Source organism: Schistocerca americana, chromosome 11 (assembly GCF_021461395.2).
Source record: "Schistocerca americana isolate TAMUIC-IGC-003095 chromosome 11, iqSchAmer2.1, whole genome shotgun sequence".
NCBI lineage: Eukaryota > Metazoa > Arthropoda > Insecta > Orthoptera > Acrididae > Schistocerca > Schistocerca americana.
The window spans coordinates 64229286-64234208 of record NC_060129.1 but is presented as its reverse complement, the minus strand read 5'-3'; the positions used below and the strand labels follow the sequence as shown (position 1 = coordinate 64234208).

General features: G+C 38.7%; 1 long non-coding RNA gene across 1 annotated transcript; it reads right to left on the bottom strand.

Annotated features, from left to right (window-relative positions):
- Positions 1 to 2209: 2209 nt before the first annotated feature.
- Positions 2210 to 2789, bottom strand: LOC124553997. The gene is made up of 3 exons (XR_006968195.1): positions 2765 to 2789; positions 2428 to 2562; positions 2210 to 2305 (listed from the first exon to the last, which is right to left on the bottom strand). It is a non-coding gene; the product is annotated as an uncharacterized LOC124553997 (long non-coding RNA).
- Positions 2790 to 4923: the final 2134 nt, after the last annotated feature.

Genomic DNA, 4923 nt, shown 5'->3' with positions numbered 1-4923 from the left:
TGGAGGGTGGCTGTGATGAGGACAGGGGGATGCCGCCGGCGGCGGTGGTGGTGGGGAGCACCGGGCGGCAGCCAGCAGACAGATGGGAAAGGCACCTTGAGAGCAGCCCGGGTGGCATAATCCTCCGATTTGGAAGTGAGGGGATCCAACCCTCGAGATGTTAATTTTTTCCCCTTACTGAATGTCAATCCCCCCTGGCGATAGATGCGTAAAGCCCAAATAAGAAAAGAGAAAAAAAAAACACATTATGGGAAGATAACAAACGATATAAAAAGGCAATACAACGGTGACTTTGTTAAAAACGGTAAAGTGGCGGAAAAGTTGCAGAAGTTAAAACAGAGAAAATATGGGGTTGATAACGCTAATGAAGACGTATAGAAAGTACACAGGCAAAATTTAAAAAACATGGCGATGGTACGTTTTCTGTTTGCAACGCGCATGCGTGTGAGCCCGCCGGCGACTGTTTCAAACAAACCTATTCGTACTTCTCCTATCAACACCACCAAGAAACAAAGCTTCACAACGCCTGCTGTGACGTCACAGCTCTGCGACTGAGTTCAGAAACTAGCACTGAAGTAGCTCAAGGGAAGGCACATTCGCTATTTAACTAATGATAGAAGTAACGAAAACAATGAAACCTTCAACTAAGAGAGTACTGCATACTGTATCACCTAGTTTGTAAATGATGAATTGTGGCGTAACACGATCGAGTGAAAAAGATTTATATAAATATTGGATCCTGTATCTTCAAAGACAGTTCATATAGTCACAACTACCTACTTTTTAGAATTTTAAGCACTTATAGCGTCACCTTGCTGCTGATTAGATCTTACAATTAGGTAACCAACGCAATATTTCGACTACCTAAGGAATAATGATTTTCCTTGAATACAAAAAAAAACATAAATAAATAAAAAAAATACACTAGGACCTTCAAAATTCGCCTACAAATAAAATAAATCATTTATCCTATTTTTTCAGTCACCACTACCAACTTTTTATGCGACGTAAAATTTTAAGCACTTACAGCATTGCCTTGCTGCATATTCGATTTTATAATTAGATAACCTTCCACATGATAGTTTAGACTACATAAGTAATAATGATTTTCCTTGATTGTTAATAAAATTACACTAGGACCTTAAAAATTCACCGCAAATAATGTAAGTCTGCTCAGGATGAACATATTTTATCTGTACACTAGGAGGGAGGGGGGGGGGGGGGGAAGAAAAGTACGAAATAGCTTTCTTATTAATAGCATTATTGTCAGCTACTACTCCTATTACCTGAAATCCCACTGCTTCTAGTTTAATTGAATTGTGTGAACTGGGAGAATATGCACAACATCTTTGTACACTGAATCCATACTCTGGATCATAAAAACGTAAGCACTAGTTGCACACAAAACCACATCTGTATTAAAAGCACCACCTACAACATTGCCACCTTTATAGTCAAGTTGTGACTTTAAATAAATCTCATCCATCAACAGGACAGTTTTATCATTCACAGATAAAGCACCAACTTTTTGTGGTATGTAACTGAGAAACTGCTCACTCTGATGCTCAATGATTGGGTTAGTTGGAAGTTTACTGCAAAGTTTTGACAAAGTACTGGGACTTGGAATGGAAAATGTACGAGCACTCGTCAAAAACCTATATGCATGTGGCCTGATAGAATAAGCTAATGACCATAAAATCATTCAAACACTCCCTACCTAATCTCTGTTGGACTATTAAATCCTGGAAATGAAACTTGTTCCTTCAAAAATTTAATTTTATGCTCACTTTCTGGTAATTTTTCTTACAAGTTTTCCAAAATGTCTTCAATGCAAGACAAACTTGACTCAAATGGAGCCTCATTTATATGAAACATCACATACAACTCTTTCAAAATATTGCTAACTGTACCAGTATCACTTACTTGGTTTGGTAATTTAATCGTACCAGCACAATTTAGCTCAGCTTCCTTCACAAATGCACTTAACACTAAATCACTATTTATAACGACATGCCACACAACATTTAGATAAGGAGCATCCTTTAACACAAGACACAAATTATTTGATTTAGTTACCGTGACCCAGTCACAGTGCTTTTCACAATCAGATAATTTTGATTTAAAATCTTCTAAACTAGCAAATGAACTCTTTTCCATCATTTTTTGTGTGATTCCACACTCTACTCAATGACTTTCTCAAGTGCTTGGTTCTCCAAACGTTCGCGACTCTCTGGATCTTCTCGAGCTGGTGCTTGTTTTAAAGATAAAGACGTAGCTCATCCTGGCAACTTTGAAGGTACGGCATCTGCAAATAGAGAGAGATAAACATGAGATTCGTATAGCAATGTTTCATGATCTTAGATATTTAACAATATCGTAAGAAAATTAAGGAACCTGAACATTAATCTGAAAACTGATTACAAGTACCCTTTACGATAAATTTTCACGAACGTTTCTTTAAACGTGGACGGTCCAAAGGTGCTGTAACGAGTTTGCCAGTTTTGGGTCGTAAGCACTGGTAATTTTCTCAATGTCGTCTGCAGTGAAATGCAGTTCACATATCTGAAAAGAACCATATATTTTACTGTTAACGTTAAGGCAGAATGTAAACCGACAAATAAAATCTAACTGAGGACTGCATAAAGTGAGCTTAAAAGTATAATGCTTCGTTATAGATAGGCTATTGATTTGAATTTTCAGTTCTGTAACATAACAGTATTAAAGAGTAACAATATAGAAATAAAGTTAAATTACAGATACTTACAACGAACTGTTTACTGGGTTCCCAGTCATTCCTATGAACTGCAGCGATCCGTTTCAGTCTTAATGCTTCATCAGACGGGAATGAAAAGACGCTAACTTTTAAACCGTTGTCGTAGTTTCCCCTACAATAGGGCATACAGCACTTGTGTGGCATTTTGAGCAGATTCTCATTAACAATCCGAATCGCATATGGCAGTGAGAACAAGATTTCCGCCACAAATGTTACGAAAATAAAGCCATGCTTTCAGTCACTGCTACGAAAACCGACCCACAGGCGTCTAAAGCTAGCGAAATGAGGGATGCTCAACTACCGGACCTACCGATAGATGGCTCTACCAGCTGATTACTGTCGTCTATATTGCCCGCCATATTTGAATTTGCCAAGAAGTTTCTCTCGGTCTGTACGGTGTATAAGGAATTAAGGATTATCGAAATGGTGATTTCTTGTTCCGCTTTCAAGTGTACGAAGCGATGCAGTAAGGAAAGTGACTTACCATTTCACAGGTAATAGGACTACCGGTACAATACGACAACAATACAGACTTAGTGCGTTTGCAAATTCGATGTTTTTGAACAGGTTTCCTCTAAAGCACCCAGAGCTGCTAAAGAAGTGGATTACTTCCGTGAAGCGGAAAGATTTCAAACCTACGTCTTGCAGTTTTCTTTGCGGAAACCTTTTCCGGCAAGATGATTACGTAGTGAGCCCTGGAACGTGGAAGAAACGTCTCAGACCCGAAGCAGTGCCATCAGTTTTTGACTTTCCGACACATTTGATGCCACCAAATAAACAGCCACGACGACATGTTAGCATTTTGAGTGACAACGATGATTCTCCATTTGAGGCAGCTAATTAATTTCCTTGCTATGTGTGTGGTTTTGACCTTTGTGAATTTATTTCGTACGGACACTAATGGGCTACATAGGTCTACGCAATGTTGTAATACAGTTCCATATTTTTGTTTTTAGCGTTTTGTCCTGGAATCCGTGCTTGATTTGCCCTCTGCAGAAGCTACTGATTGCGTGGAGAATGTTGTCAATGAGAATTCTTCCGTGGAAAGCATGTCCCATTTATCCAATGCAGATGCTGCGAATTGTGTCGAAATCGTTAGTATAAGGATGTTTTCACACCCCCAAAGTTTTCTTATAATATTTTTTCATCAAGCCTTGAGTTATTTCAATCATATATAACGAAATTATTTCTTTATTTCAGAGTGCAGTTGGTTCTCAAGTAATTGATTGTGGTATACAGTCGAAAGTAGAAATGGAAGACAAGGCGACCAGAACTTGCAATTTTTTCTCAGACATTGTGCACGAATTAAAACGTAAACTGAAGTGTGTCCATGAAAAACTTCGAAGAAGAGAGAAGAAAGTGTTTTCGATGGATGACATCATAAGTTCATTGAAGGAGAAGGGGCATCTTCCTGAGAAGTTACATAACTTCCTCAATCATCAGAAAGGAACACAAGTGGAATTAGTGTGCAATTTAGTGGACAACTCTCTCTCGTCAAAGGGTAATAGATACACAACAAATGTGAAAATGTTTGCGATGACTGTGTACTTTTATTCACCAGCAGCATATGAATACCTGCAAAAATTAAAGCCTCTGACCCATACATCATTGATTTCCAAACGGGTGGCAAGTGTCGACTGTGAAACTGGCTTCTTAAAAGATGTTTTTAAGTACGTTGATTCGAACCCAATCGTAAGGGACCAGTTCAGCGATTCATGTCTAATTGTAGACAGTGTGGCACTTAGGGAGCAAGTAGTTTGGGACCAAGGAACTAAGCAATACACAGATTTTTTAGAGTTTGGTGGGGAAGTGCCTCAGTCAAAAGAAGTAATAGAGGCATCTGAGGCTCTGGTTTTCATGCTTGTCTCTATTAAAGGCAAATTTATATGCCCGATTGCATATTTCTTTATCAACGGTGTACAGGCAAATAATCAGGCCACACTGATGAAATCCGCTTTAGAGAGGCTGCACAGTTTTGGCATTAGGGTTTGGTGTGTTACATGTGATGGCTGCAAGGTAAATATAAACACTTTACGTACACTTGGCTGTACTTTAAATTTTTCCAAGGGTGATTTTAAGAGCTACAATGTTTATTGTATGTTGGACATGTCATATGATGAAGTTTGCCAGGAATGCTCTAGCAGAAGTAT